Raw genomic sequence first — 25,257 nt, forward strand, 5'->3', positions numbered from 1 at the left:
CCACACAACACTTAACATTAAGTAGATGGCAAATTTTATGTCTTGAGTTATCACATTTGTTTTTACTTTTTATATTATTTAGATAACCTATATTTAAATAACAAAAAGAAATATAAAAGTCCTCCATAATTGTATCATTTAGAAATAACTTTTGTTAAAATTTTAATACATATTTCCAGGTATTTCTGTGCATATACATTTGTTGTTTAACAGAATCGATTTGTAAGAAATCTTGTGATAACTTAATTTTAATGGAATTTCATTGTATAAATACATCATGATATTTAACTAGTTTCCTGTTTTACTGTGTATTTATGTTTTTTCCCTCCTTGCAATTATAACCATTGCTGTGATGGATACATATATAGATTTGATTACTTCCAAGGGTAAATTCTTGTGAATTGAGTTGTGATATAAAAACGGGCACAAATTTTAATGGTTATCTCCAAACTCTGAGATGCTGATCCCTTTGTGTATAACCTGATTGGTCTCTGGAACATTGGGTATCTGTATGACACCTGAAACTCAGAGCTAGAGCTTGGCAGATATGAATGTCAGTATTAACGCATACAGCAACTGTTAAAAAAAAAAAAAAAAAGGAAGTTGACAAAGAGCCCAGACTTCAGTTAGAGATATGAATGAAGCAGACCTGGTTAAGACCAGGGCAAATAGGGCCAAAGGGTGAAGATTGAAACTGACTGTGTGTTAAGACTTCAACTTCCATGTGAGTCCAAAGGAAGAGACGTTTATTTGGTGCAGGATCTATATGTTCTAAACCATATAACTTCTACAGTCAGTTTGTTCAAACACCACAATTACATGGAACTTTGAATTGGAAGTGAGATAAGGTAGGTTTGTATAGGTTAGAGTGAAATAGCAACATATCCCAAAGTAATTTGGGCAGAGAATAAAAATATATATGCAGGGCCCCCTTGAGGAGCTGGGGGAAAATGCGGAAGTGTTGGACTACCTTACCTGGATTGTTGCTGATGTTCTCACAAACATTGAAGACTGACCACTTGGTATGCCAAGCCCTCTATCTTGGGGCCTCTCCTTAATGAAGCTCGTTACTGCAAAGGAGAGGCTAAACCTGGCTTATAATTGTGCCTAAGAGTCTCCCTGAGTGCCTCTTTGTTGCTCAGATGTGGCTCTCTCTCTCTAGATAAGCCACCTTGGCAGATGAACTCACTGCCCTCCTTACTATGTGGGACCTGATTCCCAGGGGTGTAAATCTCCCTGGCAATGCAGGAAATGATGCCCGGGGATGAGTCTGAACTCAGCACTGTGGGATTGAGAACACCTTCTTGACCAAAAGGGGTATGTGAGATGAAACGAAGTGAAGCTTCGGAGGGTGAGAGATTTCAAATGGAGTTGAGGGGTCACTCTAGTAGACATTCTTACGCACTATATAGATAACCCTTTTTAGGTTTTAATGTATTGAAATAGCTAGAAGTAAATACCTGAAACTATCAAACTCCAACCCAGTAGCCTTGACTCTTGAAGACGATTGTAAAACAATGTAGATTACAAGGGGTAACAGTGTGATTGTGAAAACCTTGTGGATCGCACTCCCTTTATCCAGTGTATGGATGGATGAGTAGAAAATGGGGACAAAAACTAAATGAAAAATTGAGTGGGATGGGGGAGGATGATTTGGGTGTTCTTTTTTGCTTTTATTTTTTATTCTTATTCTTATTCTTTCTGGCATAAGGAAAATGTTCAAAAATAGATTGGGGTGATGAATGCACAGCTATATGATGGTACTGTGAACAGCTGATTGTACACCATGGATGACTGTATGGTATGTGAATATATCTCAATAAAACTGAATTTAATTTAAAAAACAAAAACAAAAATGAGCACAGTTTAAGACATTTCACATATATTGCCACATTGCCTTCTGGAGAGAATTTTGTAGTTTACTGTATTAACAGTGTAGGAGATTACCCCTTTCTCTGTATTTTTTGCCTCTATTTCTTCAACTGTAAGACAGGAATAATGATACTCACACTATTGTTTCCTGTTTTCTAGGCTTGTTGGGAAAATAGTGCTGTAATGTTATGTGAAGTATTTTATATAAAGCATTAGAAATTTGAGGTCCTAATGTGATTTTCTCCAGAAACCCACAGTTCTCTGTCTCCCTACAGAGAACAGGGTTCTTCTAGCCACCTTCATGGTTACTAAGTGGCTACACATCTCTTTCTACCCACCTCCCCACTACCCTACCTCTTTCACCCCTCTCTCCCTTTCTTCTCTCTCCTTCTCTCTTAGTCTCTCTCTTTCAGTCTCTTTGTCTCTCTCTCATTTAATGAGTCTTTATTATGTGCTAGAAACTAAACTAATCACTTTCTGTTCAGTACAAATAAGATAAAGAGTCTGAAAGCATGACATCCTGACCCACTCAATGCAGTCAGGTTTGCATGAAATTACCTTTCTTATTTATCTCCATAATCCTTAAATCCCCGCATGTGTTGTTACTTGGAAATAACATATCTATCTCCCTCTTGAATTGTCCAGCCCAGGATCCCCCCTAGGGGTTTATGTAATCCAAAGGGGGAGACAGTCCAGCTCTTTACATACAAAGGGTTCTAACTACAGATCCTGAGTCTTTCCTTCTCAGAGAGGCCATTCTGTCTGCCTGCCTCAAGGGGTCTCCATCTATTCTCCCAGGCCTCTGTGTGATGTATCCCACTGTGCTCTTCCATAATGCCACGTGCTTTCCTAATTTTATGTAATTCTGAAATAGCCTACAACTTTCCTTATTAGAAAAATATTTGTATATATGTAATCTCTGGCAGGGAACCCGTGTCATCAGGGTACCTAGTAAAGCTAGGTGGCAATGGTAAAAGAATGTCATCTTAGAAGCAAGGGTGGCTCTTATCCAAACCATATGGTGGCACATGCCTTGTTAGTTGCCTTTATGCCCAGGGCAGGGCTAGCTGGGGTGTTCACTCAAAGAGGAACTTATGACCAGGCAAAAATGATGAGGCACCAAATATAATTTCTTTTACGCCATTACAATGATGTTACTTCCCCTAATCCAGTGTTTGGGTATTTAGCTTGAGTTAGTAAAACTGATTTAAAATTACCCACAAACTTGAGCTTTCTAGGATTGTTGTAGGATTTGTTTGCTGTTTAGGGAGCTACTTACTGTTAGCCTTGACTGTGTATTTCCTGGTAGCTGTGTCAAGGTGAATACTTGATTGCTTTCTAGTGTTGATATTTATTTATTTATTTATTTATTTATTTATTTATTTTCAAAAGACAAAACTTTATTTGGAGAACAGTAAAAAGGCTTAATTGTATTCTAATTTGAACACCTAGATTGTGTAGGGAGTGCCTTGGAATTTCTCCTTTTGAAATGTCCTCCAAGATTTTGAACTCCTAACTGTGGACTGGAGTTGAGCAGAAATACATGTCCATGGTTATTTTCTACTGATCATTTCCATGAAAATTGCTTCCAATTTTTGTTCCCCAGACCAATTCAATTTTGAATATTCCCAGACATTCAATTTACTGTTTTTCCTTTTTTGCTCATTATTCTATGAAGAAAATTCTCCACAAACCCTAAATAAAGGGTTTGGGATAAAATAAAAGTTGCTTACGTTTTGTGTTTGGCAATTTCAGCCTTTAAGTTCACTTGCCTCTTTGTATTGCATTCTGGAGCCCCAGTGGGGGTCTCCCACAGCTTTCTTCCTCTTCTGGAGTTCATGAAAAGTCTTGCTTAGTCACCTCACCTACCTGGGAACCACTCCTCGGAAGTAGAAAGTAATCTCTTCTCTTCTACCTTTATTTATGTTTCTTCCCTCACCCCCTCACATAGTTTAGCAAACTGAGGCAATATGGTGTACAATGCTGGATCTATTGAGAATTGAGCAAATAGGTTTCACAAATTTATTTATTTATTTATTTTTAAGTAAATCTTTCTTGCTGTAGGTCAGTGGCTTGATGCCAAAGCGCAATTCAAGAGAAAAGTTCTACAGAGGTTTAAAATAACATGGCCTGATCTTTAGAGTATTTAGCGGAGTAGAACTTAATGCTTCAAACCATCTTCCATGGATACAGTCTCACTAAGCCATTAGCTCTCAAAACTTTATTGTGTATCAGACTCATCTGGAGGGCTGGTTAAAACACAGATTATTGGACCCCATTCTCAGAGTTTGATTCAGGAGGTTTAGAGTGGGGCCCAAGAAACTTGCACTTCTTGATCCCAAGCATGCTATTGCTGCAGATTCAGGGAATCACACTTTGAGAACCACTGCTCTAAACTGAGTTCTGGATGAGTGCTGTAAGTTTCACCTTAGCCTCTTCTGACAAGTAACTGTACTGCAACTCTTTTGTATTACCACTTGATAAAGAATGCATGTAATATACCAACTATCAGGTGTGCTACCCAGCAGGTATTCAGGAAATTGAAGCTTCATCCTTACTGATAAGATCTGACATCTCTATTTTAGAGCATAAGTTAAACTTTAGTTAAGATTTATTTAATCCCCCTCATCACTAGTAAATGGAGATACAATAATGAGCAAGATCTTGTCCTCATGGAGCCTGTAATGTAATGAGGGAAAGGAATAGTAATAGACAGTTATAAAGTGCAATGACATGGTTTCCAGCTCGGTTCTATCACATGCTATCTGATCTCTAAAATAGTTATGATAACAACACTTGTTTGGTTGCCATGAATTAAATGAGGTAACATGTAAAAATATTTTGCATACTTTTAAGTGCTGCTCAGATGTAAGAAACCGACTAAGACAACAATAAAGTTTCTAGTGCATGCAGGAGATACCAGAGTGGGTAGAAGGAAAAAGATCATTTTAAGGCATTGTGATGGTGATTTTGTAGGCATATTTTAAACACACTGGATACTAAGAATGCTCGCTATCTGCATTGTTGAACAGACACAGGAGTCTCTCTCTTTAAGAGGTAAAAATTTATTTTGTGCTTATATTGCAAAGGGCATGGGTGACAGTATCTTTTGATTGTTGCTTAAGAACTCAGAATTTGTCACACACTTGGACACTTATTCATCCAAGGGCTGTATACTAAAAATCTGAAGATGAGACTCAGTAAATGAAATAAAGTGATCTTTGATACATACATATATAAAGATGATTTGACACTTTCTTTTCTATTTACTTTCCAAAAGGCTTGTTGAACTTTGGAGGAGAGAAATATATTTATTTTTCTCCTTAGAAGGAGAATCTGATTCAAGGACAGATTATTTAGATGGAAATTATTTTTAGAGTTACATAATCCTAATCATGGTCACTTTTCTTTTAGCTTCTTTTCTAAGATGCTTATGTAGTAAAGCATATGAGAGAAAATGGAGATTGTGATTTTCCTTCCCATGTTTTGTTTTATTTTACATTAAAAAATTGAAAACAAAAACATCTATATATGAATGTCTGTTATTTTTGAGTTGTGAGTAGAAGAATGTTGGTTGGATTATTCTTTGTAAATTAATGTATATTTTTCCAAAATATAAAAAGATGATGTTCCGTCAAAACTATTACTTTTCTTTTTACAGATACTAAGATAAATTTTTTGTAAATATTGTAGATATTACAGATAAAATTCTATTACAAGTCTTGTTCCAAAATACTTTTGCTTACTGAATACTTTTCTAGCCCCAATTATGTTTTATTTAGAAAAAGACAATACAAGAATATTTCAATTAAATAAAACAAAACGGATAGCCTTGGAGAATCTGTTTTAAAGTAGAATGACCCCACTTCATCCTCAGTCTATTCCTGGTTTGAAAAATATGCCCATGTAGGGACTGTAGTCTTATTTTCTCTCATAGTTTATTACGATTTTGAAAAGTGGTAACATCATGTTCTTGGCTTTAGGTAATAAAAGACTAAGCTTTGCAAAAAGTCCAAGGATTGAATGTTGATCTTGGAAATATTTTCTAAGGGAGTATATTAGAGAATAACATTTCTTTCTTAATTTTGTGTAATCCATTAACCAAACTTTCATTTCATTTGTAAAATAATATTTGAGTTCTCACTTTTGCCTTAAACTAATTATTTGGGGTTGGTGAAGGAAGGTAATACTGAAGATTAAAATGTATGAATATCTAAGTATTTAGTGAATTTCAAAGAAATAGTAGTCTTTTTGCCAGTAACTTGAGTGGAAGAGTTAAATCAGGCATTAGGGGTGGTTGGTCAATTCTAAATGGTTTTTAGAAAATATATATGTACATGTACATATATATGTATGTATTGTATACATAAACATGCACACCCACATATATTGTTATATATCTGTGTGTGTGTGTGTGTGTGTGTATACATTGGCATAATTATATATATGTAATTCTGTGTGATACTTCTGAATTTTAAGTTTTTTCTGATTTTTAAAATAATGCATCATCATTTGAAAAGATTTGGAATTTCTGATAATTACCTGCAGATATACCATACCCCTTCCCAAATAAATGGTTGAAGTTAAGAAAAAGAAAGAAAACCAAGGAAGAAAGTTTCATCAAAGCTGAAACTGAGAAATAGCCTTAAAATCATCCCATATACTTTAAAGGAATGTTAGCCATATTTAATATGATTTTGATCAAAGATAAAAAACTAGAATGTTGATACATACTTTTTGGGAGAGTTGTTCATTGCTGCAGGAAATAAATGAAAGCTATTCTGAAGAAAAATAAAACAGCCCTGTATCCCTCATTTTTGGTGGAACAAGGCATGGGAACACGAGCAGGTCAGTGACTGGTGAGGAATTAAATTTTGAACCTTCTTCCCACCATAAAGCAACAGCACTAGACTGCAGTGACAAATATGGATGATATATCACAAGGTCATGCTTTAGCATTACTTTTCCTCTGACTAGTCTTTCTAACTTGGGCATAGGAGAAGAAAATGAACATCGTTGCAAAAAATAAGAAGTAACCTTTGGAAGAAGACTTACCAAAGGAAACAGAACATATTTTTACTGTAGAGTCTGAAAATAGAGAAGTGACAAGAAATGAAAATAGAGAATTAAAATTGCAAGAATCATTTCCTAGAGATTATTGTAACCATTTTAAGAATTTGTACTTGGTTCTGAAGATGAGGCAAGTCATTCAAAGGATAGGTGAATTACAAAATGTCAAAAATACAGTCTTGTTTCAGTTTCAAAAATGGATTAGAAGGGAGCAAGGCTGAAGGTAGTGACAGCTGTTAAGAGGGCGTTACAGTCGTCTAGGGAGAGATGGTAGTGGCCGGAATGAGGGTGTGGCATGTGGATTGGAGAGGAACAACTGGAATCAGGATTGATTATGAAGTGTCATCAATAGGATGTGGTATTTGATTATTTGTAGGGGTTGAGGGTAAAGAAGTATTCAAGAATAATGCCCTGGATAGTAAAATTGAGTGCATGGTCATGGTATTTTCTGAGAGAGGAAACAAACACCTCTTGGCAAATATTGCCTAATTTTGAGTGCCAAGTACTGCAAAAAATAATTTTGTTTCTAAATTTATAACAATTTCTATAATTGTTACGATGAATTCCATCTTTTTTTGGACTTACATGCTTTACAGTAAATGCATAGTTTCTCATTTTAAGTGAAGGCAATTTTCTGAAAAATTTAGGGCTTTTAATAGTGACGTTCTAGCTGTTGCCATCTAGTGGCCACTGTTAGTTATGTTGCATTGAGTAATTTTCCAGATTTCGTTTTTTGGGTTATATCACTCTGAAAGAAAAGACCATACTATAGTAAATATTAACTATTAGAGAATGAGCTTCTCTGAAAACACAGTAATTATTGGGATTCCTGAAACTGTATGATTTATATCATGTAGAAAGTTGATGATGCAAAGATACTGTTGAATTTTTGTACTTTAAATTCCACAGTTTTCCTAAAGTATGAATTGAAACAACTTATTTAAGCAGCTTTGGGAGAATTTACCAAGAAATTCAGCAATAATAGGAACTTCTCTATGTTGTTTCAACTAAGAGAATATTCTTCATTGGCAAATATATGGAAAACCTAGAAAAGGATTTTTCTATCAGTGTACAGATCTCTAGTGAGATCCTCTGTGTGTGCCCAGGGATGGACAGGGGATGCAGATGAAGGACAGAGCATGGGGCCTTCCCTGGACATAAGTACTGGGGGAAGGGAGCAAAAACTATTGTGTTTGTTTCCACCCCTCTCTAAATCTGGCCGATGTGTGCTCTCACACACACACCAGCCAATAATTCAAGATTCTGGAAGTCTGGAATGGAGTCTCCTGTTCCTATTGAGAATCACTGGATAAATAATAAATTGCAAACTCCTAAAGGTCAAGGGACATGTTCTGTTTTATATGTCTTACGTTTGCCTGACCATGTCAAGTAAAAAAAAAAAAAAAAAAAAAAGTGAAAATTAAGTTTGTTCTAATCAGTACAAATAACTGATACCTATTATGAGAAATCTATACATAGGAGTCCGGGTCCTTGTCATTTAGGAGTTTATAGTCTATGAAGGGAGAGACACATGGACAACTTTCTAAATAAAAACTATGTGATTAGAACAGTAGCAGGAGAGTGAGGTTGGAGAGGGGTATTGATGAAGGTCAAGTAGGAAACCAGTCAGCTTCAAGTGTCTTGCTGGAGTGTGATGTTTTGGGGAGGAATACTGACATCAGTATGCTGGCCAAGGTGTCCAGTGATAAGGAAGCCTACTGATCCTAAAAGCAAGAAAATAAGAACTGTGGCAGTTAATGTTATTTCACATGTAATAAAACTATACACTTTCCCGTGTCTCCTAAATCTATTTCTAAGGAGGCAATGGAGTTTAGCAACTCTCACACTTAATGGTAACCTTTGTTGCATGTTTTTGTCTCAAACCTGGCCACCCCACAAGCAATAGGGAACATATTTTATTCATCATAGTACCCAGCCCCCCACCCCACCCCCAGGCCCTAGTAAAGAGTTTGATATGTGATTTTAAAAAACGGAATTTTCAATACCTGTGTACTGGATTTCTCAGCATGGTGCCAGCATAACTCTTGGTGACTTTGTAACCTTGGGCGGGTCACTTCATCCCTGTGGTCTTCAGATCTTGAATCTGTAAAGCATGTAGGCCCTGTCAGATCATTTCCAGTTCCAGCAGTCTTAGACTGTATCTCTTATTCCCCATACCTATAGCTTTTCCTTGTTTTTATATTGAAACAGTCTTCCTTTGCCTAGCCCGTCGTTATTTCCCTATTCTTATTTTAATTCCTATATTTTCCTAAATGCTAGCATTATTAGGCTCCCAACTTCCAGCTTTCTGGATAGGTATCTTAAAAACTACAAACGAACTCTTTGTATTCATGTTCAAGTATCTTTTTCACTTAATATAACTTGGAGGGAGATCCATATGAGTATATATAAACTACTTTATTCTGTTGAGTAATTGTATAATCTTCCAAAGTATGGGGTACAAAAATTTCTTTAGCCAAAATCTTATCAGTGGAATTTAGGTTGCTTACAGTCCTTGCTATTATAAATAGTGCTCAGTAAATATCCTTGTACATTTATCATTTTAGAATTGCTGGACCAATGTTGTGCATATTTTTACTTTTGAAAAGTATTGCCAAATTGTACTGCACTCTTTAAGAACCATTCCTTTTCTGTGAAATGCCCCTGTACATTTTTCTCTTGGTTTCTTTTGGTCTATTTTACTTCGCTTTCTTTTTGTTATATTTTCTAAGGAAAAGCAAAATGTACGTACCACAATTAAAGCTATTTAACATCCCAGAAGCATAGGTTATAGAAGCACAAAACTAAAATTTATCTTACAGTTTTCTGTAGCCACTTTATTAAAAGTCCACAGACCCTCTTAATTAACTTAAAAGCCTAATAGGTGTGCCTCAACAAAGGTAATTAGAATTCCCTTGTGATGAACCTGTGATTAATATCTGTGAAGACTATCCCATTTATATTAAATATATGCTCACAAGTTAATTAGCATAAGCTTGGAGGGAATATGTAATCAAACTGTTTTCAGGAGCAGAATATAATATATTGAAATAATTTGAAAATTCAGTAGTGTTATCACAAAATAAAGTTATTGTTTTGGCTCAGAAGAATTTACTTACATAATGCAGTGTCCCTGTCAGAGAAATAATTTTGGAAGCAGTTTGAGAAAGTTTCAAGTGCTCTTGAGATATTCATCCTACATTTGAATTGTTTTGCTAAACATGCAGTTTTAACATTGGAGAAATTTATAGAAAAAGCAGTTTACAGTGCAGCAGTATCTGACTCAGCAACTCCTGACATTCCTTTAGTCAGGGCCAGCTTTGTGGGCATGGGAGGGTGCAGTCAGTCATACAGGACCCCACACTCAGAGGTCCCTACACTTGATTTAATGTTCTTCTGTCACTGTCTTGAAATTCTTAACTAATTTTTGAACAAGCACCCCCCCCCCCCAGCTTTTCATTTTGTTCTGGAACCCATAAATTATGCAGCTTGTCCTACTTTTATTACATTTTTTAGCTTGAAACTGTATTAATTAGAATGTATCCTTCAGTCAGTATTAATCACTTCTAATTACAATGAAAGTTTTAGAACTGAGTCCATATGAATAAGTGTGCTTTATTTGAAACCATTCACCAGTGAACAGTGACTCCAAATGGAATCTTCATCGCTGTAGGAACTATGGTAGTAAGCCCCACCGGTCCCTCCGTCTTACCCCTCCCCAGTCACTGAGAAGCCTCAGTCATGGAAATACCTTGATGGGGTTCTCACCATTGCAAACTTCAGATCAACGCAGTTCAGTGCTTTTAAGTGTCGAGTTATGTCTTAAAGACACTGACTTAATGTGGAACGAACATCAATAAGAAGCTTTCTGATGTTCCTTTGTAGGAAGAGATGATACCTTTTCTGTAATGTATGCTTGTGCCCATGGTGGTGACTGTTGGAGGGCAGGAGTGCCCGAAGACCAGCAGTGATTCCTGTGGCCATCGGATTATGCCCCCATACCTCACTGATTTATTTTCTCCATTTGCTACTCTTCTCCTTAACCTTCTCTGTTTTCTTCTCCTAGCTCTAGGAAGCCTTGGAATTACTACATATGAGTGAGTCAATTTGTTTTTGAACTCTACATTATTAAGATGGTTTGAAGATCACCTGATGATTGGAGCCTAGTATCAATGTTAGTTTAGATTTGGCATATTTTGTCATAGAGCTCTTATGTTGGATGTCTGCAGAGATTAAAGAAATTCTGTCCCTTTTAAGATGTTTGAATGACTAGAGTTTGGAGCTACTTTAAACACGAAGAATTTGTTTTATTCTGGGATCCCTAGGTTCACCCAGGTGCCAAAATAAAATTTCATAGGCCTGTGACCCAACCTGATCTCTTTAGGATATTGAAAATTCATAGGTGTGGGCCAGCCTGAGCCTTTGCTCATTAGGACAATTTTCCTGGACATGCCACCAGAATTCTTTTGGATTCATCTCTAAACTGTCAGGGAACACATAGCAGTGTGATAGGTTACATTTACTGTGTATCTATGATTTGTCCAGGGAGGGCCATTTACCTTTGACAGTATTCCATTCTCTAGCCATTTTTCATGATTATGGATTAGTCTCCCCTCTTTAGTAAACCATACCTATGTCAGGCATACAAAGAAGCTGACAAAACAAAATAAAATGTGGTTACCAACTTAGAAGAAAATGAACATTTTTGTTTCCAACCTTACTTCTTCCCTTAATTCCATGAGAAACTAAAATAAAGGCAAATCAACTACTTTTTAAAGAATAGCAAAGCAAATAAAAGAACCTCTGTGTTGTTTTCCTACTATAATGAAATGGCTAGAGAGTTCTCATTGTTGTTGAGACCCAACTTCTAGGTTTCCTGAATTTTTCTGGCTGCTTTGGTCGTGAAAAGTACCAAAAAGTACCTGAAAAAGTTTTCTGTTGGAGGCAGGAATCAAATTTCTGTTGGAGGCAGGAATCAAATCAAACATAAAAACCATGTTACCAAATAAAAGATAGAGTAAGAGGTGCAGAAAATATTTGAATTTACATGGTAGAGGGTTGAATATAAGAGAATGGGGAGTGTGGCCCTGAACCTAGAGCAGGAGCTGGTAACAGGGACCCAACCATGGCTAAAAGCCTGCATGGGAAACAGAGGAAATGAATGGTCAACCTGCTACTGCCAATGGCCTTGGGTTTAATACATTTAAACATGGTTTCAGTCCTTCTCACAGGGTACTATTATAGAACACAACTGAAGGTATTGGAATCACAGAGAGGGGTTGAAGATGAGTGAGATTGTTGAATATGCAGAAAACTATGGGCATGACAGGCTGAATGATAACCTGGGGAGCTTATGTTTCTATTGATGACTTGGTTGGGACTGAGATGTGAGGTATGATGGGATCCACCTCAGAGTCTTTTGGGTAAAGAAGGTCATCAGCTCACATTAGATCGGGAGCTTCTTGGGTAACACTTCTCCTACAAGATTCCAGTGGTGAAGCCTTCTCTTTGTTGGGTGGACTGGAGGTCAAGTGCCACGAGAGCATCTTCTTTCTGGTGGAGCTTGGTGTGGTTGGCTCAGGGAGGGGAAGGTTAACTGAAGCAGGAGGCCATGAGTTTCAGAAGTAGGGTGTTGTGGAGGCTGTAGCAAGGGGTGTGCAGGAGCTGCTTCTGCTTTGTGATTACAGAACTAAGAACAATTGTACCCATAAAGAATAAAATTTAATCCCATTTCATTTGCATGCTACTACTTGAAAAACTTTCTAAAAGTTAGGTTTTAATTTTTTTTAATTTCTTCATAGCATTTCATCAAATCTCAATATACCCAACTTAGATTCCTTTTTATTTTCTAGAGTATCTCTTCTAGAATTTTTTTTTCATGTAGGAAATGAGAAACTCTGAATTCTTGCATGTGTGAAAATATCCTTATTTTATTCTCCACACATTTTTATTTGTAACCTGACATGTTTATAGAGTTCTAAGGTCTTTTCCCTCAGTTACCCCAATCAAGATCTGAAAGGTATTGCTCTTGTGTTTTAATCTCTAGGTTTCCTGATACGAAGTTTAACATCAGATTGTCTTTACTTCATAGGTCCCATTTTTCCCTTCTGAAATCTTTTTTCTTATTTTATTTTTGTCTTTGATCTTATGACATTTCATCAGAATATTTTTAGTTATGTGTCTCTCCATTAATTCTGACCTTTGGGTATCTCTTCAGCTTAGGGAATTTAAATTGTATTCCTTTAGTTCTTTTCTTACCTTTTCTCTGTATTCTGAAATTCTTCTTAGAAGGATGTTGGGCCTTCCATACCTCTCTTCCATTTGTCCTAATTTTCTTATTTTTCCATCATTTTTGTATTTTTTTTTCATTTATCCTCGCAGCTATATATTCAATTTTATATTCTAGATCACTTCACATAGCCTTGAAATTATTACTCAGTCCTTCCATTTATACTCTGATGTTAGTGGTAGTATTTTTATCCCCATGGACTCTTTATGTTCTTCACATTTCTCATTTTCCATGACTGCTGGTCCTACCGAGGATACCAATTTTTATAGTTTTCATTATAGTTTCCTGAAATACCTCTATTTCTTCTTGCCTCAGTTTTTCTCTTTTTTATATACTTGTGCACTACTAGTTTTCCTCAAATACTTGGTGATTCCTGATTGTCAGTTCATGTACATGAATGAAGGAAAAGGTTGCTTATTATGAGTAGCTTGGATGCGTTTCTCCTTACTTCAATAGATTCCCTCATCCAAACACTTCCTTGACTGTGAAGCCTAAGTGAGTTGGCTAGAGAGGTTAGCCATCAGGCTTCTTTGCACAGTTCATGAGAGAAAGCCAAAGTGCCGAAGTAAGGAAACCTTTGCTCTGGGTGTTGAACGCTTTCATGTAGTTCACCCAGCAGGTACTTGTCCTCAGCTTTGGTCAGATATGGAGTCCAGAGTTACTTCACGTTCTACTCCACTGCGAGTTGGAGTCCAGCACCCTTCCAGGAGACTTTCTCAGGAAGCTGGCATTGGAGTTCTCTGACCTCAACCTGCGAGTAAGAACCTGGGGTGCCAGCAGCACTACCTACAAGAGGGAGAGGGGAGGCCCAAGTAGCTCAGCTGATTGCAGTGCAGTTCCTTAATGAATTCATGATTTCCCCTTAGCCCCTGGTTCTGTGCTGTAGCCTGAATATACTTTCCAGCCTTCAGAAAGAACACAGTGTCTTGGGTTGTGCTGTCTCCCCTGCTCTGATGTGTCTATCAGTCTTTCCCCATCTTCTTCATTCTTCCAGAACTCTTCAAAATTTCTAGTCCATTCATGGCACCCTTTCTTGTTTTTCTATGCTATTGTGTTTTAATTCTTTAAAATAATATCATTTCTGTTATTTTAAGAGGACTTCGGGGTATGAAGGAAAGGCTAGTTAATGTATAGGTGTGTAAGCTCATTCCGCTGTACTGCATAAAAAACTAACATATCTTCAGCCCTTGCCACAAACATTACAGAACTATTTGGCTTCTGAATAGTATTTGTGCTCTGGATTTAGTGTTGAAGAAAAATGTTTTTGGTCAAGTAAAAAGTATATGAGCATATACTACATTTTATATGTAAAACAGTCTTGATAACAGCTGGTGAGATTATTCTTTGCCTCAACAGAAAATGGATTTTACTGACTGTGAATCCTTTTAAGTCACCTTGTGGTTCACCAGCTGCAGTGAGCTCCGTCAGACTTAGTGAGAGTTTGTTGAAACTGATTGCTGTTTATTGTACATTAAGGAATTTTGCTCTTAAGCACATGATGTTTTTATCAAAACATGTATAACTCTTCAAAATCTTATGCAAAGCTTATATAAATAGTAAAGTTAAGCATCTCCCTTCTATGAATGGAGGTATTATCTCTAAATCAGAATTATATTATCAGCAATTACTGAAGACATCAACATGCTCTTTTACATTTCATAAACCCTAGGGAATACGTTGTATCAGTATACGGCTAAATGAATTGATGTAACATTTTCATCTCTGCCTAATGCTATGACTTTTATTTTAACACAGATTAGGGCCACATGCCTGCTCACTTATCCTTTTTGTGCATTGACTTGGTACTCTGCATATTTGATATAATTTTTCTTTAATGAATATATTAATATAAATATTAATGTACTCTTATAATTTTGGAATTTTTAGTGGTATTAAAGTTTCTCTAAATGAGAAGGTATTTCTAATAAAGAGGAAATATTAGTACTTGTACCTTTTAGACTTGCCAGATTTAAGAGATACTTTTAAAATAGGCATATATTTGAACTCTGTCATTAGATTACTTTGCCCTTCAGGCTTCATTGTTAATTTTATCTACAGACTCCTGGGTCATTCCCCTATATTCCTCAATAATTTCAGCTCCTATTTTTTGCCACCTGTCTAATACTATGCTTGTGTTCTTGGCAATTTTAGGATACCTGTAGAGCTTTCCAACATCTGGCTTCTTTTACCTTCTGTCCTACCTCAGCCATCCTCGGTGCCATCACCAGTAACGTCAGAACCCTGCACAGTCTCAATTTAAAGCATCCTTCTCTCTGACCATCTCCTCCTATCTTTCCAGCTCACAGCCCCTAGTATCCCAACCCCAAATATTCTTGACCCTAACTTGTACATCCAGTCCACTGATCCTACCACTTTTTCATTGCCCTATACCTCCTCGATGTCCTCGCTCTGCTTCTTACCCAGCTTAAACTCCAGGAACAGTGACCCATAATTATAATTGTTCCCTTATATGTACTCTTGAGTGTTTTGCCCCTCTTTGTTTATCCTACTCAGTTAGCTAACCATAACCCTGCCTAAATACAAATTACTGTTTCTTTCATGACCACACCTATGCAGCTGAACATGGCTGAAGGGAAAGCATGCTACTGCTACATTAAATTATCTCATTTTAAATTTGTGACTACAGATCTCAAATGGCCAGGCAATCATAATACCATACCCCTACTCCAATTAGCCTCCCACAGTCCTGAATCACTATTTTGCATCTACTTCCCTATTCTCAAAATGCCCAATCCTCATTTTCCATCTTCCACTTCTGATATTGACCTTGTTTCCTACCTTCCTGGGATAATTGAAGCCATCTGAAAAGGAAAGCCACAGTCTAACACTAGCAACTGCAGAGTAGGGTATCTTTTTGTTTTGTTCACTGACTATTTGAAGCATGTAGTGCCTGTTTTATAGTGGATTCTCAGTAAATATTTGTTGAGCAAAGGAAGAGAATCATTGTCATTCTAAAGGAAGTATTAAAAGGTATTCATTTAACGACTACTATGGGCACCAGCCTGATCAATATGGCTTTTTCACAGCTCCTTTTATTATGCCTAAATTGGAACTCTTGATATCCTATATCCTTGCTCACTGTTCTCCCATCATAGTGAATTGCACTGTCATCAGCCCAGTTGTCCAACCAAAATCCTAGATGGCATCATTCTCTAGTTTGCTTTTCCCACTCCCTTCTCAGAACAGGTCTACTTTCCACCTGCACTTCCACCACCATACTAGTTAAACTCTCTGAAAAGTTTTTCTGGCTTCCTCTTTTGAACTTTACATGGTGGCCAGAGCACATCTTTAAAAGGGCAGATCAGTGTCACTCCCTTCCTTAACACCAGTCATTGACTTTGCACGCCATTTAAAATAATATTCAGACTCTTAGCCTTAGCCAGTAAGGCTCTGCAAACTCTGGCATCTGCCTACCTCTTTAACTCACATTCTATCCCATCATTACTGGCATTTTGACAGTTCCTTAGAAGATACCAAGCTCTTTAATGCCAGGGCTTTTGAATTTCTTATTCTTTCTGTCTGGAATTCTAGCTTTTTAAATAACTGGTTCTGGCTTTATCTCAGGTCTAAGCTTAAATATCACCTCCTCAGAGAGACTTGAACACCCTATCTAATATGTCCCACCTCCATTTTTCTCTGATGTATTACTCTACCTTTTTTCCCCACAGAGCTTTCTAGAATCAGATCTACTTTTTATTTGTTTCTTTGTTTGTTTGTTTATTTTCTGCCTCCTCCAAGGAATATAAGCTCTCTAAACCATGGATGCAGTCTTGTTTATTTGGAGATAAAAAGCTATTATACAAATCTGATATGCAAGTGCAAGATGTATCAAGGGAGCCGTTGTCATCAGTAGAGTCCATGCTACTTACAAGAAGTGAGACTGCATGTTGGGAACAGGTTTAGGACAGTTTTGAATGTTATGACAGGAGGTTGGTGTGTGTGTGTATTTTGCAGGTAATATTCTGCTGCTGAAGGTTTTTAGTAAGACTGTTGACATAATTTAATCATTTACTCATTCATTCTTTTAGCAAATGTGCTGAGAACTGTTTTTTTGATCCAGGGGAAACACAGATATCTAAGCCATGTTTCCTGATCTGAAAACTCCACACTGGTAAACAGATTACAACAGTTGGATGAGTGTTGTCTGGAAATGTGTTCATAATATTATTCAAAGACTTGTTATACCTAATTTACTTTGCTTGGGACATACTGGGGGTGATTAGAGCTAGTTTTGATTCTTTGTTGGTTCTGTTGTAGTGGTTACTTCTTTGAAGCTGTATTTAGTGAACATTTATGGTATCATTTGTCCAACATTCCCTCTTCTAATAAACTACCCTTTTCCAATGTTCCTATGACTATCAAAGAAGTTACAATGTTCTTTGTGGCCTGTGGCCACAGCCAGTGCGTTTAATGTGTCTCTTCTCTGGAGATTTCTATCTTTTGATGTGATACATAGGAGCTAAGTAAATTGGCCCTGTATGTAGTCCTGGAGGAAGGTTCAGGACCTGCCAGGAATCCATGATCCTCTTCAGGTGGCCCAAGCCAGCAGTGAAAGTCAGAGGCATCTGTGGTGCAGCTCCCCTTGTCCTTGAGAGCCAGTGTCACCACTCCACTTCCTGTAGATTGGTTATTCACCTAATTCTGCAATCCATAGGCCAATAAATCCCCATTTTTGCTCAACCTAGATATTTGACTAGGCCATACATTCAAAAATTTTAATTGCAGAAAATTTCCCAACTCTGTAGTGTAGTTTTTACTTTACATAGAGTGTTCATCAAATATATGGCTTCAGCTATCCTCTTTCTGGTGATATTAAGGAGAATTGTTCTTTAGCATATTCTACAGCAAATGCTGTTCTCCACTGTCAAGTCTGCCCTAAAAGGCTTCTCTACTTGTGCAGATAAATATATAGCACTAGAGTATAATCAAGGATTCTTGTTTTTTTTTTTTTTTTCCCCAGACCTATGTGATGAACTTGGCAATTTTATGAGGTTAGTAAAGTCACTGAAAATTTCTCTGTATCAATTTCCTCATTCTAAAATGAGCAAAAGAATACCTATCTCACATATTTTTATGAACATGAAAATAAATCATATCTAAAGCTCCTAGGAGGATGCTGTGTAGATGAATTTTTTTCTTTCCTCATTCTCTTAACTGGTCTTTGTGATGGAAAGGTGGCATTTTGTACACTTTGGGTTCTTAGCTGGTATGCTGGTTTGGATGTATTATGTCCCCCAAAATGCCATGTTCTTTAATGCAACCTTTTGGGGGCAGGGGTATTAGTGTGGATTAGGTTGAAATCTTTGGATTAGTTTATTTCCATGGAGATGTGACCAACTCAACTGTGGGTAATACCTTTGTTTAGATTATTTCCATGGAGGTTTGGCCCCACCCATTCAGCATGGGTCTTAATTAAATCACTGGAACTCTGTAAGTGCTCAGACAGAAGGAACTCACTGCTGCAGCCAAGAAAGACATTTTGAAGGCAGACATTGAAAGTAGACTTTTGGTATTCCAGAGTTTGCCTGGGAGAAACTAAGAGAATACTCACAGATGCCTAGAGAGAAACATCCTGTGAGAAAGCCATTTTGAAACACAACCTGGGAGCAAGGGAAGAAGATGCCAGTCATGTGACTTCCCAGACAACAGAGGTGTTCCAGATGCCATTGGCCATTCTTCTGTTGTTGATGCCTTAGCTTGGACACTTTTATGGCCTTAAGACTGTACCTTTGTGGGCAAATACACCTCCTTTATAAAAGCCAATCCATTTCTGGTAATTTGTGTAACGACAGCATTAGCAAACCAGAACAGTTGAAAAAACAATGTGTAGGCTGCAAATAATCTTTAAATGACTCCACCACCAGTTAAATAAATTGAAAACATTATTTTGTGTAAAATTGTCAACCCCAACCTTGGCTGTACCTGACCTCCTTCCTGGCTTTATTTCTCTCCATAGTACTCATGGAGAGAAGTATGGTAAATCAATTCTCATAAAGACTCTAATATGCTATATAATTTGCATATTTATTTGATTTATTGTCTTTTTCTCCCCAACACTAGAATATAAACTCCCTGAGAGTAGGGATTTTTGTTCACTTCTGCATTACAAGTGCCTATAACAGAGACTGATACATGATACATGGTAATTAAATTTTTATTGAATAAATGAACAAGTTAATATTTTAAATTCATATTATGCCTATGATGTGTGCTATACTTATAAACACCAATTTTCAAAACAATTATATATATATATTTTTTTATTTTGTGTTCTTTAAGTATTAAACCATTACTTTCCCCACAGCAGACATTCTAGCATATCTTAAAAATAGGAAAAAAAAAAAACAGGATGGAGGGAATATTTAGGTACCAGACGGAGCATCTCCTCCTTTGGTACAAATGGCTCATAGTTTTCAGCAACTGCTATTAAATATTAAAACTTTTAGTTTCGCTAATAATTCCTGAGATCTTTCTGGAGATCCCAACTGCCCTTTTCTTAATTAAAATATTTCTAATTAAATTTTAAGTTTAATTTTAAGTCTCTGCAACCCCAATCCTGGAAACTTATTCAAAAGATATATTAACACATTTACAAAATGGGCTCTATATATCACAGTTTGTAATAGCTGAAGACTGAATTTAACTTTAGTACCTGTGCTGGTTTGAAGCTGTTACGTATCCCAGAAAAGGCCATATTCTTTTAATCCATTCTTGTGGGTGTAGATCGATTGTAGGCTGGACCTTTTAATTAGGTTGTTTTGATTGAGATGTGACCCACCCAGTTCAAGGTGGGTCTTAATCCTTTACTGGAGTCTTTTATGAGAGGATAAAAGGCAGAAAAGGTCAAGAGAACTGAGAGAGAAAAACCCATAGAGCTTGTAGAGAAAGACCCTGGAGGTGCTAAGAGAGACAAACACCCAGAAACACTTAGAAGAAAGTCCCCAGAGGAGCTGAGAGAGCCACTGAAGCCAGGACCTGAAAGCAGTGAAACCCATGAGAAGGATCAGCAGATGCCAGCCATGTGCCTTACTGTCTGGCAGAGGAACCCCAGATGCCAGTGGCCTTTCTTTGGAGAAGGTATCACACTGTTGATAGCTTATTTTGGACATTTTCATGGCCTTAGAATTGTAAATTTGTAAACTAACAAATCCCTGTTGTAAAAGCCAACTCATTACTGGTATATTGCATTCTGGTAGCTTTAGCAAACTGAAACAGTCTCCATCCATAAAATTGATTAAATAAACTTTGATACAACCACCCAGTGGAGTCTTATGAAGCTGATTTTCATTCCATGGACTTATACGAAAAAATATAAAGGATATGTTAGTAAGTGAAAAAGTGAGGTGTGTAAAATGCTACTTTTATGTAAGAGGAGGGAATAAGGGCATGTAAGTAGTCTCAAACACATTTTTATAAATTATGCTGAAAGTTCTTAGTAATGTTAGACTAGGTAATTTGGACCAGGTATGCAACTAAGGAAAACTGGAATAGCTGGTCAAATAGAACATCTGTTTGAGAGCTTCAAAAAGCTAACAGGTTAGTGAGAATGACAAGATAATAAGCCTTGCATTTAGGGCTACTTTTGTCCTGAGAACATCGGCCCATTCTGAAGAGGCCACTAAAGAGACTGAGTAGGGTTTTGACATCCTCACAGGGAGAGGGGGCAGCAGGAGGAGACTGGGGACTGCCAGGAGTGAGGGTACCAGTAAGCCCCCTGTACTTTCGGATGGGATCCAGAAGAACTTCACTCTTCTACTAAAAGTATAGTACACCAGCTTTCACAAAGGCTGTACCTCAGCTTTGAGTCATCTGGAGTTTCAGAAAAATTTTGGTTCTTGAAATTGCTTCAAAGTGATTGTGGATTGCTAGTACTCACAGATACCTGGCAAAAACAAACAAACAAAAAAATATTTCTGGAAGTAAGTAACATCATCATAGGCCTCAAATCATTCCAACAAGCACATTATGAAATGCAACATTGGACACACAATAAAAAATAACCAAGTACAACATCAAGGAGATCCAACAGAAACAATAGACAACACAGCCTTGATATGTTAGAATTATCAGACATGGAATTTAAAATAATTATGTTATTATGTTCAAAGAGATAAAAGACTATTATAATTTCAACAGAGAACTATGTAAAAAATTCTAAAACCATATAAAATACATTAACAGAAATTAAGAATTCAAAATATGGGTTTAACAGAAGGATTAGACACAGTTGAAGAAAAATTTAGGTATCTCAGTGATAGATAGGAAAACATATCCAGAATAAAGCATATACAAAGAAATGCATGGGGAGGAAAAAAACAGAATAGAGAATTAGATCCAGAGTTGATAGAGTGACAAAGTTTAATTCATGTTTAATTGGCACCCCAGAAGTAGAAGAAAGAGAAAATGGAGCAGAATGATTGAGGAGAAAATATTTGAGGTTTTTCCCAATTTGTGAAAGACATCAATCTGTAGATTAAAAAAACCTATTAAACCACAAGTAAAGCATTTTTTAAAATCCACATATAACTATCTTATAGTAAAACTGCAAATTGAAAGAAACTGTACTTAAGTTTTAGAAAAAGATGATATAGATTTGCTTTCCCTGCTCCTCCTCTCTAAATACAACAGAATACCTTGGATATTATTCAACTGACAAATGATAAAAGGATTCTGACTGCTGGAAAAGTGGACTGGCTAGGAGGAACAACAACATTCTAAATTCCCTGGATTATATTTTTATGTCGCACATACCCCGGACTTGGCATCAGAGAGGCCTGTATCCTGGAACCATCAACAGATATAGATTAAAAAACAAAACAAAACAAAAATAAGAAAATTCTTCTCTCTGGGCCGAAGGATCAGGAAAACCCTATAGAAATCTAGTGGAGAGCCCCATCACTGCACTAAAACAAGGGGTAGTTTGCTCTATCAGCAATGGTAACACCAAAACCTTAGACTATTTCAGACAACCATGGCCCTGGTGGGTGGTCTCATCTGCTCACAGCAATGAAGCTGAGGCCCATGCAACCTCAGCTCCCTACCTGGGGCACCAGCAGGTAGTTAGTCTCATTCAGCTGCAGTGGTGGCAGCAGAGAAGCCTTGTTTTCCTGCCCTCCACCTAGCGGCATAAGGAGACCAAGGGCCAGAAGCTTTCCACCACCACTGCCCCCCCCCCCCCAAAAAAAAGATATCCCATGATGTCATTCATCCCAGAGAGGCACCTTAGGCCCTGCTGGTGGCACCAGCAGGAATTGAGCAGAAGCTCCAGTAACACTGGAAGAATGGAGCAGACCAGAAGGGCATTGCAAGGGCTCCAAAAACTAAGTTGTGTTTGCAACTAAAGCTCACAATAGGAGACCAGAGCCTACATGCTAAAGCTAACCAGGATGATTGCCTGCTGAAATAAAAGATTTAAATAGGCTTAAGAGTCTCCTAACATATTAACTAAAAAAACCAGATTACAATAAAAACCACAATTTAAATGAGAAAAGACAGTCAACTGAAGCCAATACTAATAAAAATCAGATGTTAAACTTATCAGACAAGGATTTTAAAGCAACTATCATAAAAATGCTTCAGCAACCAGTTACAAATTCTCTTGAAACAAATGAAAAAAGCAGAACATCTCAGCATCATTGTTATGAAAAAAGAACAAGGTCAAATTGAAATTTATAGAATACACAATCTTTTTAAGTGTTATTGGAACATTCTCCCACTTAGACCGTATACGGGCTTATAAAACAAACCTTAAAAAGGTAAAAGTATTGGAATTATACAAAATATGTTCTTGCCATATTGGAATCAAAACTAGCTATCAGTAACAGAAAAACAATAGGAAAATTTCCAAACACTTGGAAAAAAACAACATACTTCTAAATAAATCATGGGACAAAGAGGAATTGGATATTCATATGGAGTGAAAAATAACACCTACCTCACAGCATACATAAGAATTGGCTTTAAATGTCTTTTAAGACCTAAATGTGCAAAGTACAAAACAATAAAACTTTAGAAGGTAATATAGAATAATATCTTTATGGTTTTGGGGTAGGGATTTTTAAAACAGGACATAAAAACACCAAGTATAAAATAAAGGATTGATAACTTTGACTTCATTAAAATAAAGAAGTTTCGTTCATCAAAGAAATTACTAAGTGAATGAAAAGTCAACACACAATCAGAGAAATTCTTATACCCAAAATACACAGAAAGTTACAAATCATTAAGAAAAAGAAAGATATTCCATAAGAAAAATGGCAAAGAAATTTAAACAAGTGTTTCAAAACAGAGGATATCCAAAGGGCTATTGAACATATTGAAAAGGTGCTGAATGTCATTGGTAATCATGGGCATGCAAAGTAAAATCACAAAGGGATTATTTTACACACCCAACAGAATAACTAAAATGAAAAGTTAAAATTACCTTATATTGGCGAGAGCAATGGGAATGCTGTGTGGAGAATAAATGCTTTCTACCACATTATAAAGCTATTTGGAATTATCTAACAAAGTTGAAGAGAAACATTATTACCCAGAAATCCTCCTGTCGGGATACATCCAACAGAAATATGTGCATATATGTACCGAGAGACACATGCAAGATAGTTCAGAGCAGTGCTGTTTGGAACTGCCAAAATATGGGAAATGATCCAAATGCCATTAACAGAAGGGGAGATGAATGAACCCTGGTGCATTCATACAGTGGAAAACTAAACTATAACAGTGAAAATGAATGGAACCACATATTCAATAACGTATGAATCTCACAAATATAAGGATGAGCAAAAGAAGCGAGACTTAAGTAATAGCTGCTGCATGAGTCTGTATAAACTTCCACAGCAGGCAAAGCTGAATGTTGGTGTTTAGTGGGCTTAGTTAGATGTGATACTGATCAAAAGTGGGGGGTTCTCTGCATGATGTGCTCAAATGACCAATTCCTGAGACACTGGGATTTCAAAGAGAGAAAGTTTATTGTTAAGTGCGAAGCAGGAGATAAATGGTCTATCAGCCTAAAAATCTGTCTCTCCAAACTACAGTAACTTTGATAGTTTTAAAGTATCAAAAGATGGGCAGGTTTTAAGATAATGAGCACAATGACTCCAGATGATGAGGTTAGAGATGATCTAATTACTGAGCATGTGCTGATTGATTACATGCTTAGTCACAGAACGTATGTAAGAAAATGGCAGCCTTAATATGATGATGGGCTGATTTTTAGTATTATGATGAGGTGTAGGTCACTTTTAGGTTAACGTTTAAGCTGCTGTGCATGAGAGGCAGGCTGATTTTGCTTAGATCTAGCTCTTGTCTAGAAAGATCGTTTTGGACTTGGAATGGGTTAGTTCTGGGTTGACTCAAAGCCCTTCATTAATAAACCTTAGAGGTCATCTTTAGTGATCCTAAAACTCTGAAGTTGAAAAAACAGGATAAGGGGTTATAAATGAGGGTCAGTCACAGGTTTTTACAATCACAAGGTAATCATATAGTTATATGGTCATTATTAGAGATCAAGGCAGCTGGAATATAGTTCAGAAATTTCAGGTATTTCCTTCTGGCTATTCTAATATACTAGAAAGTAAAGAAATATCTATATAACGATTCAGTAATCATAATCATTTGTTAAATGCTGATTCTCGGTTACAGGTAGTAAATGTCAAAGAAAAGCAAAAGGGTGATAATTATGAAACAATATTCTGGAAAGTGGTTAATTTTATGAGACTAAAAAGGCCATTGTGAATGGGGAAGAGTATATTGAGAGTGTTAGCAATTTCTATATTTGTACCTGTGTGGGTGGCAGTTACACTTGTGTTAGCTTTATACTAATCCACTATGCTGTGCATTTATATATGTAGTAAAACATACCATATAATGTGTATACACACACACACACACACACACACTTCTCAATGTGTTTTTTTTGTTTTTGTTTTTGCTTTTTTTGGGTTTACTCACTTTAATAACAATACGCTTACCATGTTATCACCAGGGAATGTAAAGTCAGACAA

At 36.7% G+C, this 25,257-nt stretch overlaps 1 protein-coding gene across 7 annotated transcripts in view; it reads left to right on the forward strand.

Annotated features, from left to right (window-relative positions):
* C14H8orf34 (chromosome 14 C8orf34 homolog) overlaps nt 1–25,257 on the forward strand; it is a 480,113-nt gene that overhangs the window by 99,632 nt on the left and 355,224 nt on the right. The gene's annotated exons all lie outside the window — the stretch shown is intronic.

Source organism: Choloepus didactylus, chromosome 14, assembly GCF_015220235.1.
Source record: "Choloepus didactylus isolate mChoDid1 chromosome 14, mChoDid1.pri, whole genome shotgun sequence".
Classification (NCBI taxonomy): Eukaryota; Metazoa; Chordata; class Mammalia; order Pilosa; family Megalonychidae; genus Choloepus; species Choloepus didactylus.